A 16,887-nucleotide genomic window follows, 5' to 3' on the forward strand; every position below is an offset into this window, starting at 1 on the left:
TGGATGTAAAATGGTGAAGCGTTGTTTTAGTGAGATAAACGTAATTGGATAGATCATTCTCTTTAATGTGTGTTTTTTAGTCCGCCGATTGGAATTCGGGAGCGGAAAATCAATTGATTCCGGGTTGGATAGGGAATACAGAGAGGAGGAAAGTGCACACCACTAGGGAGAAAGCGAAAGTGAAATTCTCATCGAAAAAGTTTACAGCCTTATGCTTTTAAATGAAAAAATCTATACAAAAAATTATTATTTTCGTAATAAATTGTTCATAAGTCTTGAGTATATTCGAATCGCAATTTTTGGTAGCCTAAACATCTATTGTGAGGAAAATTCCCATGAGTGAAATTCGTCTCGCCTGTAAAAGCCGACAACAGTGAAGCAACAGTTTCTTTTATGTCCCGGGAGCGCCGAGAAGCGTCGAGAAGCGAATGAAGTGAAACAAGTGTGAAGAAGGGTGCAGAACTTTTCCTCTTACAATGGGCCATGCTGCTCCATCGCTGTAGGGAGACTCGTAATTAGGAGAAACAGCATAATAACTCTGGCTGCCTAACCGGATGCAAGAGTTTACAAGATGAAGAGATAAAAGTGATTCGCCAACGAGTGTCTGTGTGGTTGATTCCAGGGGAGATAACATGTGGAATGTAAAATCATAATCTACGTGCGAGGTGATTGTGTTTTCATTTGGAGTAGGGTCCCGTTGTTGATTCTCGCAGTTGCGAAGGAAGAGATACCTAGCGCGGATAGAGGGGCAAGAGTGCTGAGATTGTGAAGTGCGGTGAAAAAGGTGCCAACAGCATCCTACATGGAGTGGGTATATGGAATGAAAATGAGCAGCCGTTAATGGCCGGGCCTTGAGTAGATGCTTTGGCTATTAAAAGGATTATTAAATGTGGGAATAGTTTCACGACATGTGTATGTAATTGAAATAAAGGGTAAGTAGGGAGTTACTTGATAATTGGTGTAGTGAGATCAGTTTTAATCGTGTAAAGTGCAAGCTTATATTGAATACTAATATAATCTATTAGATTTTAGCTGTTTTCATGAATCTCAATCAATAAATAAAAGAATATCGAATTTTGCAAGCAATTTTAATCATTCAAATTTAAATCTGTGAAACGATGAATGGTGCATTGAATTGATTTGTGTCTTAGTTTATGTGAAAATTACATGTTAGGAGACAAACAGAAGTCAGGAGACAAACAGAAATTTTACTAGAAACTCGAATTATGCGCAAAAACAAAAATGTTTTTTTATTGAGAATTAGTACAAAGAGCACCCAAACATTTAAATTTAATAACGACTGAAGAATACATTTATACTACAAATAGCAAAATTGCAGTTTTTCTGGAACGATTTGTATTTTTTCTGACGAAGATTGTGGAATGGAATATAAATGCTATGAACGCTGGAAATCGGGATAGGGGGAATCGAAGTGTTTCGCGCTTGCTATCGGTCGAACATTTCCGTTCGTCAAGCTGAAGTGTCAGCTGATTTTAACCCAATGTTTCCATGCGATTGGGTCTGGATTTCGTATATGATGGCAGTAGTACCACAGAGAACAGACATTGAGGCTCAAACAAAATTTCAAGCAAACAATGTGTAAAAAATCAAACCGAACCTCAACGCCATCGACGTCGACATTGCAACTCACAAACTCTGTTTCACATCACGATGGCGCTTGTGTACTCTTCTTGTGTGCAAAACGACACTAGCGCACAGCGGCATTTTTTGCTGATGCTAGCGCTGATTTTGCACGGGATGACGGCGACATACCAAAGTTATTTCAAAATGAACAGTAAAAAGTTATCACTACATAGCGAGTGCAGCTTCAACGTCTGTTCTCTGTGGTAGTACGGAGTGAGGTTAAATTGAAGAGCTTTTCATTCATCTGAATCGTTTGTGAAGAGGCATTGATTGGCTGGTTTTGATGTTGGAATCAGAGAAGTATTTGGCGCGCCATGAGTACCCTAACATAGAAAAACTGAAATGTGCAGACTTGCAGACATCATGAAATCTGTCTAATTCATTTCGATTTGATTAGTTGAGCTCTACAATCCTGAAGCAATAATGGTGATGATTATTTACTCTGGTAGAAGAAACAGTAAAAGAATAATGGCAGCAAAAAAATTTTCCATAAAAAATAGGAAATTGACAATAAAGAATTCAATATTTGAGCAATAAATAAATATAAAATTTCCACAAATACTGCAAAATGTCCATAAATAATTGAGAAAGTAAATTAGCATTTTTAAAGGCAAAATTTGCAATTATAAAACTTTTTCTTTCTTTTTTCTTCTTCTATTTAGATGAATTTTTAAATTTTAAGTTCTTCACTCATGTTATAAAAGTAGAATTTTCCATATAGAAATGAAATTTTTCACGGAAAAAAATACAAAATTTCCATGAATAAATAAATACAGGTCAGCCTCGTTATAAGGCAACTTTTTTTCGTTTCGTTGCTTTATATAGAAGTTACGTTATATAGAATTATGAAAAAAAATCTCTTCAAATGGTGCATGGCCATTATGAATTCAATCAATCCAACTCAAGTATTGTGAGTAGGGGAGGCGCATATTGTGGCTCTAAATACCGTAGTAACATTTTGGCTTTCTGCTGGTTATAAAACTTAAAATGTAACTTGGGTAGGATGCACATTGATAAGAAACCATTGTGGTAAAATTCAACATACATAAATTATTAGAGAAGTATCTTCATGAAAGTGTTTATCAGAAGAACACACTTTATTTACATCACAAAGTGGAAATTCTCGAAAAAAAGGAGATTGCCAAGAGTTCTTTTGTTTTAAATTTTGATGAATTTTGTTAATAGCGACCAGCCTCACGGCTTCACCCATATCAGGGTCGGCGTCTACTTACTAGAGTCGAACTCACACAACCAAGCTTTAGAAAGAAGGGAACAGCACAATCACCGAAAACCTAGGAAATCTTCCAAGAAATGGCAACAATTACAACAATTTAAGCTTAAACATTATTTATTGAGAAATTACATTTGTGCATAGAAAAAACGGGAGGGAGCGGTTTCGTTGGGGACCATAGATGGTACATTTGTAGAAATAGAGTGATAATGAGGTAGCTTACGTAACAGCACGGCTACAGGACATCCAATCTACTATCCCTGTGCTGTTCGATGCGGCTACTTCTGCTGGGCATTTGCTGGAGCCGCAGAGAAGCTGGCAACTGAAAGGACGGCATGGCTTGTACTTTGAATCAGGCGCTTCTTCAGGGGATTGTCGTTTAACCCGGGCATTCCGCAGGAAGACGTCCCACATGCTTGTGTATGGGGTTGTACCACATTCGATATTGGGCACTAGAGAGCGGGGACGAGCCAACCAGTCCTTCCTAGGTTCTCACCTCCTTAGCTGCGGGTACAACTCACTCGTCACGTGTGATCCGAGGATAATTTAAGGGGTCGTCGGACAGTCGGACACCAGCACGGGGCTCGCCAACCTTTCCTTACCAATGTTCTTGATGAACATCCGAAACTTCACACTCCACGTGGTTAACTTCCGCCGCCAATGTTCATTCGAATTTCTGCATTCGTCTGCAACGTTGCACCTGGCAACCTGGCTAATATTTCACCATTTCTCGGGACTTTTGGATTCTTTCAAAGGAAGCACGGCACCGGCACCACAACCTTTACTTTGGTCACGTAACGTCCATCCTGCATTGATGATCAATTTCAACTACTCTTTTTCTTTGGTGTTCCTTTTCCTCCTTCATTATTTCTCCCGCTTCCTCCATTGAATCCGGAATCAGTCGTGCCACTCTTGCAGAGTGCAATCCTCTTTTTTGATAGCACAGTGATAGTATTGTAATACAAGGGGTACATTCGATTGGATAATAGACGTTTTATTTTGAATTTCAAAACAAGCGTTCTACAATTTGAAATTTCAATCAAATTTGCCATCAATAATAATCTTAAACATTTCGTGGACTTTCTCTGATGGCCAAAACCATGGTTTCCGCAAAGTCGGTAACAAATTTAAAGCCAAGCTAGCTATTCACTCCCAGTTGTTCTATATCTTATGGGCCCTTCCTTGGCCGTGGGGTAAGATTGCGGCTAAAAAGCAAGACTATGCTGAAGGTGGCTGGGTTCGATTCCCGGTCCGGTCTAGCCAATTTTCGGGCTGGAAATTTTCTCGACTTCCCTGGGCGTAAAAGTATCATCGTATTAGCCTCATAATTTAGGAATGCAAAAATTGTAACTTTGCCCAGAAACTTCGAAGTTAATAACTGTGGAAGTGCTTAGCGAACACTACGATGTGAAGCGGTAATGTCCCAGTGGAGAGTGTAATGCCAATAAGAAGAAGATGAAGAAGTTATATAGGGCAACCTTTACTTTGCTCCATTCAATGTGCAAAAACGATCCATAAATGAGGGGGTCAAATACAAAGGGGTGTAAGTGACAAAAACTTAGTTTTGAGAAAAATAAGTGCAAAGTTTTTTAATATTTTTTCGCTTCATACTAATTGTATGGACGTTCAAAAAATTACTAGTTTTCTGTGAATTTTCACATTTATTACAAACATCGTACAAACTATATCAGTATATAGCCGCAAAGCTCTAGAACCAAGGATTTTTTTGCTATAGTCAGCTCAATTTTGACAAAAATGTCACTTACACCCCTCTGCTTCTAACCCCCTCAAATAACATCTGAATATTCCATAAAACGCTAAAAATTTCAAATTTGCGCAATTTTTATTCTGATGATGATCAATAATTTCAGTAATATGAGCCATAGTTTTAGTCCTATGATCCATTATTATGGATCGAAAAATTATTCTTTATGGAATCTCCTGAACTTTTTTATGGATTTATGGTTGCGTTTTATGGAACATTCAGATCTTATTTACGGATTGTTTTTCATGTTTTATGGATCTGTCTTTATTGTTTATATACAAAAGTATGTTTTGCCGTTATATAGCTTCTTTGTCTGGGCACAGTTATCAAATGTTAATTGTAGAGGATTTCCGTCCAGCCATGGACAGGAATCAATGTGATTGCACAATCGTGTAAACTTATCTTCATCCATTTCAATGTAGAATTTTCTATTGTAATAATCTCCGTCATTAAATCACATACACTAACATATCAGGCTATGTTAGTCATAATTACAGGATGTAACTAAATGTGAAAATTAAATTGTTTTATTTACGGTAGACATCAATACAGATTTCAGATAAACAAAACATACAAACATAACTTTGAAGTACTAATATACAATTCATTTCAAAGGCATGGTTGAATTCTAGTAGGAGCGTAAGCCCATGAAACAGAAGAGCCGAATACATTACAGTAATAATAAACATTGTTTTGCCAAAAAAATGTATGTGTGGTTCACCGAAATACAAAAGGTATGGTGGTGAAACGTGGCCAATTTCAGTTTGAGAACCCCTATCCAATGTTATTTTCAATTTCACATATTCAAATGAAAGTTGATAATGTGAAATTAAACAATTAGATACATTATTAGATTTTTTTTCAAGTTAGGTTATATGATTTTACTTTTTCCTTCAATTTATAGCTATTTGCGGTCATTTACATTGCAGCCCCCACCGATTTTTTTTCGATTTTGAACTGGCAAAAAACAATATTAAATATTAAATATATAAAATATATAAAATATTAAATATATTAAATAAAGTTATACCGAAAGGCTATATGATCACTCCAAAAACGAATTTTTGATAGGAGGCCCGGAGACCCATAGTGTTATATACCAATCGACTCAGCTCGACGAACTGAGGTGATATCTGTATGTAAGTGTGTGTACAAATTTTGTAGACACACTTTTTGGAACTGAGCATTGTTCGAATTACAAGTTCTATTCGACGGGAAATCCTGTTCTATTGTATGCTATTGAAAATTGACCAGATCCGGCTATGGGATCAGAAAATATGACCAAAATACTACTTTTTATGCCAAAACCACTCTAAAAAATACTCATTTATATATTTTTCAGTATTTTTTGCACGAGAAAGACACCAACACCGCTAGGTGGATTAATCAGGGTGTTTCTTGTTAAGACGGATGTTGAATGTATAATTTAAGGTAACTCCTGATGGAATCCAAGTTTGAAAGTGTTCGCGTTTTCGGGAGCACATCACTCGATACGGAAGCAAAGCATAACTGTCACTTTTATTATTTCACGCATGCTGCGACGCAGCAAAGCTAAATCAACAAAAATGACAGTTGTGCGCCGCCGATTTTACTACAAACTTGCAAACTTGGATTCCGTCAGGAGTGACCTTAACAGAAGAAATTGTAACCCAACTCTTTTTTTGTGATTTTATACACCAAAAATAAAATTCTGGACATGTATGACCCAATGACCCATCTCTTCTTAATAAGTTATGTTCGACTAAATCTGTTCGTAAATTAGTTGCAGCAACCAAGAGTAATTGAATTGTGCTTCGGTGACTCCACTCCTAAAATCGCTAAAGGGTGTCCTCTAGAGTAATTCAAATTTTGACTTTTTCGCTCCCCTATTACGATTAAACGATGACATTTGCTGTTTTGATAATGCTCCTAAATTTTAAGATAATTTGGTTGTAATTTGACGCGCAGATTGAAGTTTGTATGAAAATAAAAGTCAAAATTTAAATCACTCTAGTGTCCACAGTTAAATGGCATCGTTTAGAACTACTCGGTAAAAATAAGTCTTTCAACCGATTGCCACGGAATTTTCAGGGACTGAAATACGACAGGTAATATGTAAACTTGGTTACGTTATATTATTTTACTTTATAAGTATTCCGCACATACCAATGTTTGAATTTTTTCAATGAGCTCAAAAAATATCATTTCCTTTCCCGTTAAAAAAAAATATCCATTTTCAGAAAAAATATTGTAAGCTCTTTTTAGTAGAATGTATTCAACCATCTAAGATGAATTAAGTAACTCCATTTAATTCCACCAATTATTTCGATATCTTTGCAGATACGTATTTCGACCACAACTGTGTGGTCGTCTTCAGTGACTCGTACTTGACTCGACTTACCCATACATAATTTAAGTAAATTCGTCTTAGACGGTTGATATCCATTTTGTTTAGTCTCCGTCGATTATTTGCCGCCAAGTCGTTAAAGTCGATTGTATAACATTTCACCGAAAACTATTTCGCCGAATTCATTTTCGTGGTTGAACATTTCGCGGAATAACATTTGGCGGTTTGTAACTTTTCGCGGTACGACATTTGGCGGATTGTACTTTTTCGCCGAATGACTTTTGGCGGAATGTACCATTTCGCGGAATGCACCATTTCGCGGAATATTAATAATAATAGCCTTTGTTCATTTAGCATTCCCACATTATTACCTGCGAGGTCTCTAAGCCAAGTTACCATTTTGTTTTGCATACGTTTAACACGAGATTAACGAGATTATCCTTCAGCATAGGCTTGCTTGGCAGTCACGCATCTTCCCACACGGCTAAGGAACGCCTCCCAGAATATTTAGAAGTAGTTTTCAAAATTTCAATTGAAGGTACCTATCTTTGAAGACCTATCTTTGAAGAAGGCATTATTAACTCCTTTCACTTTATACCGGGCAGACGCATCCATTTAAAGAAGGCGTTATCCCTCTCTTCGCCTTATACCGGACAGACGCGTTCTTTAAAAAAGGCATTATCAACTGCTTTCGCCTTATACTGGGCAGATGCATCCATTGAAGAAAGCGTTACCCCTCCCTTCGCCTTATACCGGGCAGACGCGTTCTTTCAAAGAAGGCATTATCAACTTCTTTCGCCTTATACCGGGAAGACGCATTCTTTTAAAGAAGGCATTATCAACTCCTTTCGCCTTATACCGGGCAGATGCATCCATTTTAAGAAGGCGTTACCCTTGTCTTCGCCTTATACAGGACATACGCCTTCTTTTAAAAAAGGCATCATCAGCTCCTTTCGCTTTATCAGCTCCTTTCGCCGGGAAGACGTGTCCTTTGAAAGAAAACATTAGCAACTCCTTTCGCCTTATAACGGGCGGTAGATATGGTGGGGTTTCAGGTTTTGAAACCCGCTACCGAGTCGAACACGTACCCGATGGGTTCGGGTTTGAAAAATTAGTACAATATCGGGTTCGGTTCGGGTACGGGTTTGAGAAATAAAATACTGCAAATAATTTTATTCAGTTTGTTAATTGTGAGGCTAGTTCGTTGTTCGGGCTTACATTTTTTTTCAATTTAAAGAGAACCAGAAAATATCTAGTTTGAATGTTTTGGGTAAAAATTTTGTGCGGGCTTAAATAATTAAATTATGTCGGGTTCGGGTCGAGTACGGGTTTACGAATGCAAAAATTCTCGGGAACGGGTCGGTTCGGGTTTGCATTAAATCCAAAAAAAATAGCCCGGATTTCATGTAATTAAGCAGAAATCGGTAATTATTTGAACGATAATTATTCTAACTGAATTCCGCCAAATGGCATTCCGCGGAATGACTTTCGGTGAAAAGGTACATTCCGCGAAATGTCTTTCGGAAAAAGGTGCATTCCGCGAAATGTGTTTCGGTGAGTTGATACATTCCGCGAAATGTCGTACCGCGAAAAAAAATTCCGCGAAATGGTTTTCGGCGAAATAGTATACAACCGTTAAAGTTAATTTATCTAAAAAAAATCGATTATACGACAATTCCCCGAATCCAATTTCCCCGAATGCAATTTCCCCGAATAACAATTCCCCGAATGTAACAATTCCCCGAATGTAACAAATCCCCGAATGTAACAATTCCCCGAATGTAACATTTCCCCGAATGCATCACCCTTCTTTTTGAGTGCGGCACAAGGTGATAAGCCATGCGAGCAAAGGCGTATGATTGCCGATTCGGAGGTTGCGGGTTCGATTCTATGGTCGGCCTAAGATCCCTTAGGGTGGGAAGCATTTTCGGCTCCTTGTGCACAGTGTATCCATTGTACTTGCTACACAAGACAATCATGCAACTGGCAGGTATGGGGAAGCTTTCAATAACTGTGTAAATAATAATAGAACACTAAGTTGGGAAACAGCCCAAGTTTCAGATAGAATGTAGAACAATTGAAGATGAAGACAATGTGCTGAAAGAAGGCAATGCTTTCTTTGAATGAACGCATTTGGTCTTAATAAGACGAAGTGAGGAGATAATGCTTTCTTTAAATAAATAAGTTTGCTCGGTATGATGAACGCATCTGCCCGGTTTAAAGCCAAGGGAATGTCTTCTTAAAATGAACCCGTCTGTCCAATATAAGACGACGGTAGGAGAATAACGCTTTCTTTAAATGATAGCATCGCCCGGTATTTGGGGAAAGGAAGTGATAATTCTTCTTCTTCTTCTTCTTCTTATTGGCATTACATCCCCACACTGGGACAGAGCCGCCTCGCAGCTTAGTGTTCATTAAGCACTTCCACAGTTATTTACTGCGAGGTTTCTAAGCCAGGTTACCATTTTTGCATTCGTATATCATGAGGCTAGCATGATGATACTTGTATGCCCAGGGAAGTCGAGACAATTCCCAATCCAAAAGTTGCCTAGACCGGCACCGGGAATCGAACCCAGCCACCCTCAGCATGGTCTTGCTTTGTAGCCGCGCGTCTTACCGCACGGCTAAGGAGGGCCTCAAAAGGAAGTGGAAGTGATAATTTCTTCCTCAAATACACACATTTGTACGGTATAAGGCAAAGAGGATAGATAGCCCCTTCTTTTAATGAACTCGTTTGTCTGGAATAAAGTGAAAAAATGAGACAACGCCTTCTTTAAATCACCGGACAGACGCGGTGTAATGAGAATGGAGCAGATAATGCCTTCTTTAAATAAACTCGTCTATCCGGTATAAGGCATCTCGAGACAGAAATTCTGTCCGCAATAAAGCAAGAAAAGGAGATAATTCGTTTACTAAGCAAGTAGCACGCTTGCCAGGTATAATAAATGATTGATATGGAGAAATTATATGTTTCAAAACTGCTGCTACACCACACTTATCTAAGAAAATGCCAATTTGTTTAATATAACATTCTGAAAAACGGCATTCTTTCAAAAGTCATTCTGAAAAAGGTATAATCCATCAAAAGTCATACCGCGAAAGTTACAGACTGCCTAATGCTATATTGAGAAAATGAATTCGGTGAAATTTAATACATTTAATACATATTGCGTAATAAGGGATCTTTTATATTTTTCCCTTATTCTGGCCAAATTCGCCTGCATCAAAATAAGAGATCAGATTAGTCCTTATTCTCATTCTCAATTCATTCATCTTTGCATTATTTCGAGCTAACGCCTATTTTTGAAGGACCACATCTACCATTTCCTTACTTCGTAAAAATGCCTTCTTTTAAAGAATGGATCACATCCCCCATTATCATATTCAGGGCATATACATTTTATAAAAGAACAAATAATAACATTAGTTATTTGGTGAAACACCCACTGAAGAAGGACACATTTACCATTGCATTATTCCGAGCAGATGCATTCTTTTTAAAGAAGGATTCACATTCACTATTGGGCAAACGCATTATTTTCGTTTACAATAATTCACATCTACTATTGCCTTATATCTGTAAAGAAGGTATATACAGGACAGAGGTTTGATTCCGATAGGGAAAATATTTACCAAAAGGCTTTCAATTGGACTTGCAGTTTGATTCTATTTTAGAAAAAAAACTACCTTGGAAAACACTGTATTCTGATATCTTTATAGTTCAACAACAAATCTTAGAAGATCAACTACATCAAATACTATCGAAGGCTATTCAGCTGATAATCTCCAATAAGACACTCTTGAACGTATATTTGAACGCTGCTTTTATTTTCGATTGCGAAGATGTGTTTGCAAGAGGTATTTTATTTTCGGGAAATTGTTTCATTCGGGGAAATTACATTCGGGGAATTGTTACATTCGGGGAATTGGTTTTCGGGGAATTGTCGTACAATCAAACTCGATTTATGCATGTGCACAACATGTGACAGATTTAGTTTGAAAAATGTATTGGAGGGTAACCACTTCCTTCGGGATCCCACCAAACCAGTACGCTTGACAGGTGCTTTCCCTACTAAGCTACGAAGGACAATGACATACTTTGGATGCTTCTGAAGCTCATGTTCCTATATCGTAACCCAGTATTTTCTGATCGACTCAGCTCTGGTGAAGTACTAACATCTTTCCATAAGTTGTTGATTGTTGAGCTTGAGGTGAGTGTTCGAAATGTTGGCTGTTCCTTCCATTATATTTTTGAAATTACTAACAATATCGCAATGAAACTTACGCAGTGTACATAATACAAGCTGAGGCCATCTTATTTAAAATTTCATTAAAATTATTGCAAAAGGGGAAAAGTTATCGACATTTGAATGTGATGTAATTTCTATGTGGACAGGACACCCTTCATTTGTGCATGAGAGTTTTTGCCCTTCTCGTATACATTTCAAAAACAAACTTTTTATAGAAGGCCTGGAGACCCATAGTGTTGTATACCGATCGACTCAGTTCGACAAATTGAGGTTATGTCTGTATGTGTGTATCTGCGCACAAGAGTGATTCAAATTTTGACTTTTTGGCTCCCCTATGCTTAGACAATTGGTCTTGTCATTTTAATAGACCTCCTAAAGTTTTAGCTAATTTTTTTTAGCTACTGCGCACCCACGACCCAAAATGTAGCAAAAGTGTCACTCATTTCTCAGGCACTTATCCTTAACCACTTTGCTAGCAATAAGTTGTATTCGACGCAGAATCGTATCCCATTATTTCCTATTGAAATCAGCTGGATCGGACTATGGGCTCGGAAGTTATGGCCAAACTACCTTTTCATATAGGCACTTATCTTCAACTCATTATTTAGGATCGGACTATGGGCTCAGAAGTTATGGCCAAAATACATTTTTTCATAAAAACTTATTAAATTATTTGCTCGCAACATTAACCGATTTGCCCGCAACTTTTTTTTACTAAAAGTGCGTTTTTTATTATGCGTCCATTGCATTATGTTCGACTCTAAAGGGGGATTGTAGAAACTCATCGCCAGTCATTTTGTCTATATGAGGCCACATGGACCATTTCCAGATAGATAGACATTTTTAGGTTATTTTTCCAGATGATGTGGTGTCCAGTCGCAACACCTCCTACGGACGCAAAGCTGGTGTTTATTGTTGCGTCAGCTTTTCGGCGGTTGCTCTTTGGTTTCATCCCGACCGGAAATCCGCTCCAATCCACGGGCTGTTCGCTTTGCGCCCCATTGCAAGACCTGCTTCAATAGAGTTACATGTTTATTTTTCTTCTGCAGGCGCTTCGTTAACAGGTGTGCCTGCCAACTTGTAACGTTAGTAATTAAACTAGTAGGGCAGTGAGAATTTTCAAAAGCATGCAAAAATTAAAGTATTTCGGGAAAAACAAAAGTGATTTATCCTAGTTAGACATTCGCCTTCCCAATTATCATAATAGTTGGCACGTTCGTTTTTCATGTGTATCTACATCACTGGGTAGTAGAGGTTGTCCTAAGTAGAAGAAACATTAAAATGCTTTTGCATCAACTTGCTATGTCACTTTATTTGCTAATTAATTTGAAATTGAATACAAACGGGGCCTTAATCCGGTCAAGGGCGTGGGCATATGGCAATTGATCCTGAACCGACTGTTTTCATTATGCAACGTAAACTTGCAAATTAGAATTCAACTGCCAACATGATTCCGTTGCCCAATATTAATCAAAATTTAACATTTCCTCTTGACCGTGACATGAACATTCCAGATTGCCATGCACATTTTATCCTCACGAAGAACCAATTAGGTATTTTTTTCATTTCCTCCTGACGGCTGTTGCCAGTGACAGAAAACAAGGATGCCGAGCAGATTATGCAAGCAAAAATTTATCTTTGCTTATTCCATTTGATTATGTTTTCTTTGGACAGACAGATGGCGGAGCGATATTTTTCCCATCGATGTTCCACTTAAAGCATATCTAAGATTTTGCTGAGACCGATAGTACTACTTATAGTAGTACTTACCCATAAATAATTTGGTTTCGGACCAAAATCATAAATAGATGTAGGGATTACATATTTAAATCTCTCCTGTCAATTTAATTTGTTACAGTTTACTTTGGAAAACTGCATTGAGATTATACTGCCGCTAACCGCAAGTCGAGCTCATCTGTATATGGACGCCCATATACACATGTGCTCGACTTACGGTTAGCGGCAGTATAGGACATACAAGTACTAACAAGAACAACTAGGGGAAATGTCCCGATCTCCATCTCATCGCTGAACAAAGAAATACGGCACCAAATTCGTTGCTTCTTTTTGTCAACATGCGTGCTCACTGCTGAAAAAAATCACAAAAATAATAAACAAATCAAATTCCTTACCATTGCTTTGTTTTTGATGGGATGGAAATAGGAGCTATGAGATGAAGTGGCGAACCGTTCCCCTATATTGCATTCTGTGAAATAGGAGCGTTTTGTTTTTACGAGTCGTACAAGTGCTTCAAAGTAGAACATAATGCATTACACAGATTTTTGAATTGTTTTATCATTATTTTGCTCTTATATTAATACTATCGGAATTTGTCTTTTCAGTAATGAGCTAACACTTGTTCAATTAAAATAGTTGAAAAAATACGGTGGTACGAGCGATGTTCAATAAAATTCCGAATGTCATTTTAAGGTTAGGCCACCCATTGTCGATACGAAACTAAGCGATTTAAAATATGAATTTAAATAAATAATTATTTTGAATTTTTCCCTTTCAGTAATGAGCCGTATCCCTTTCAAGCAACATTGTGGTAGTATGCAAAAGCCACAGGTGTTGCTCGATCATACAATTTAACCACAATTCAATGTATCGTCAGCGAACCGGAAATGGGGTAATTGCGATTTTTACGCATGACAGAATCCATCCTCGTGGAGAGAAAATGAGTCGGGAGTGCTGTTAATTGAAGGTGTGTACCTCACAAGTATGTCAAGATGTTTTTATTGTAGCACAGATTGTAGCATTTTATTTTATGACTGTGGAATATTGGAGTGGGATCGTACATATTTTTCTTCTTCTGACTGGATCAATTTCGTAGCTCTGCAGGAGATCAACTATATAAGACAAGAATCAAAGCTGAAATCTTCTCTAGTAAGTTTGACATTGCACACTGGTTCAAAAGTCCCCATAACATGCGTTTTTTAGTTTTCGACCTGAAAACTATATTTTAAAGTCGTGGTGTTTTCAGAAGAGTTGAAGAGTATTTCTAAGGCTTCCTTTTATTAAGAAGATCAAAGTAGTCTTCTAGACAAACACGTTTTTGCCTTTCTCGTACAACTAAGTTGTACCGAAAGGCTATCATTTCACTCCGAAAACGAACTTTTTGTAGAAGCCTCTGAGACCCATAGTATTATATACCAATCGACTCAGCTCGATGAGCTGAGCACATGTCTGTCTGTCCGTGTGTATGTATGTGTGTATGTGTGTGTGTATGTGTGTGCACAAAAGCTATCAAAAACATTAGACAACTTTTCGTATAGTAATCCTTAACCGATTTTCTCGCAACAAGTTTCATTCGACAGGGGACAAAGCCTTGTTGATTACTATTGAATTTTATAACGATCGGTCATTGCGTTTAAAAGTTATGAAGAAAATGGTACATTGGACCATATAAACCCCATATAAGGTTGGTGTCTTAACTAAATGCGAGAAAGGCATCACCAACGCTAGGTGGATTAATCTGGGTTTTTGTCGTTATGAACAACTTTCTAGAATAAACTGTGCTGCTTTTTTTGTCTTTATTAGCGTGACTTTCAGTCCTAGGCAACTATGCTGCTAAAATCTGTTTCAAAAAAGTTATGCTCAAAATATGATTTTTGGGGGTCATTCATACAAAACGTGCTCTAACTTGTCACTAAGGGTATGCGATGATACACTTTTTCCTAACGAAACGAAAAGATTCGAAATTTAAAATGTCTATGTTGATTAGAAACGAAACAAAACGAAATATAGATTTTCGTTCGGGAATTCGAAACGATACGAAATCAAGGTACATTTAATTCAAAATTTTACGAAACCAAACGAATCCGCGGAATTTTTATTGAATTGGTTTTACATTATGACGCAATTCTGATTTCATTTTTCCGATGTCAAATAACCGCTTTGTGAGCACTAGAGTTATAGTAACAGGAGAAGCAGTCTGCGATAAATTGCGGCATTTCCGTTTATATACCATTGGCGATCAGGTAATACCCCAGCATTTGTGCCACTTTCAAAGGAATGGTATAAATCTGATTATCTAGTGCGATAATCATTCATATATCAACATCTGCCGTATTTGTCAACTCAGAATGGGATTATGTTTTATTACCAGACCAAGGCCGGAGTGGCCTGTGCAATACATAAAAGTCTTCTCCATTGAGCTCGTTCCATGGTTGCACTTCGCCAACCACACAGTCTGCGGAGGGTCCGCAAATCGTCCTCCACCTGATCGATCCACCTTGCCCGCTGTGCACCTCGCCTTCTTGTTCCCGTCGGATCGTTGTCGAGAACCATTTTCACCGGATTATTGTCCGACATTCTGGCTACGTGGATGGTTGGAAGCCTATCACCTTGCCGTAACCCTCTGCGCGTTTCGAAGGGACTTGAGCATGCCCCTGAAACTCGAACTACGCACATCACCCGATCCTTGATCAATCGTATCAGTTCATCTGAAAATCCGTTTTCGTGCATTAGCTGCCATAGCTGGTCCCGATCGTTTGTATCATATGCGGCTCTGAAGTTGATAAATAGATGATGTGTGGGCACGTTGTATTCGCGGCATTTCTGCAATACCTGACGTATGACGAACACTTGATGTGTGGTAGAGCGTTCACCCATAAATCTCACCTGGTACTGCCCCATGAACTCTCTTGCAATTAGTGTTAGTCGGTGGCATAAAATTTGGGAGAGTACCTTCTAGGCGGCGCTCAGTAATGTGATTGCGCGGTAGTTGCTACAATCCAACCCTTATCGCCCTTACAATCCAAACCCTTAAGCCCTCCAAGCTTATCGCCCTTTTGTAGATGACACCTTCCATCCACACCTGCGGCAGAACCTCATCATCCCAAACCTTGGTAATAAACCAGTGCAGCGCTCTAGCCACTGGCCTCATCATAGTGCTCAAACAGCTCTCCTGGTAGTTGGTCAGCTTTGTTGTTTTTCAGCCGGCCGATCTCCTCCTCCTGGAGATTCGGAGCCGGAAGTCGCATGTCCTGCGCACGTGCTCCTAAGTTCATTATCATACCGCCACTGTTGTCTGCCACATCGCCATTCAGATGCTCTTCGTAGTGCTGCCGCCAGCTTTGGATCACCTCACGCTCGTTCGTAAGCAGGTTCCCGTTTATGTCCTTACACATATCAGGCTGTGGCACGTGGCCCTTACGTGAACGGTTTAACTTCTCATAGAACTTTCGTGCGTTATTAGCGCGGTACAGTTGCTCCGTCTCTTCACGGTCTCGATCTTCCTGCTGGAGCTTTTTCCTCCTAAAAATTGAGTTTTGTCTGTTCCGCGTCCGTTTGTATCGTGCCTCGTTCGCCCTCTTGTGGTGTTGCAGCAATCTCGTCCATGCTGCATTCTTCTCCTCAACTAACTGCTCACATTTGCCGTCATATCAGTCGTTTCTCTGATCTGGGAGCATCGTGCCTAGTGTAGCAGGTGCGGTGCTTCCAATGGCGGATCGAATATCTCTCCAGCCATCTTCAAGAGACGCTGCGCCTAGCTGCTCTTCCATTGGGAATGCCACTTCCATCTGCTGCGCGTAGTCTTGGGCTAGTCTACCGTCTTGTAGCGTGTTGTACACCGTCGAGAGTTTTGAGCGCAGGCATACTGCAACGAGGTAGTGGTCGGATTCAATATTCGCACTGCGGTAAGTGCGTACGTTTGTGATGTCGGAGA

The 16,887-nt window shown here is 38.8% G+C and overlaps 1 protein-coding gene across 1 annotated transcript in view; it reads left to right on the plus strand.

The window, feature by feature from the left end:
• Positions 1-336: 336 nt before the first annotated feature.
• LOC134211200 (uncharacterized) overlaps positions 337-16,887 on the plus strand; it is a 118,009-nt gene continuing 101,458 nt past the window's right edge. The window contains exon 1 of the mRNA XM_062687877.1: positions 337-932. The gene's annotated coding sequence lies outside the window, so the exon portion shown is untranslated. The remainder of the gene's footprint in view (positions 933-16,887) is intronic.

The sequence above is a fragment of the Armigeres subalbatus genome, chromosome 2 (genome assembly GCF_024139115.2).
Source record: "Armigeres subalbatus isolate Guangzhou_Male chromosome 2, GZ_Asu_2, whole genome shotgun sequence".
Classification (NCBI taxonomy): Eukaryota; Metazoa; Arthropoda; class Insecta; order Diptera; family Culicidae; genus Armigeres; species Armigeres subalbatus.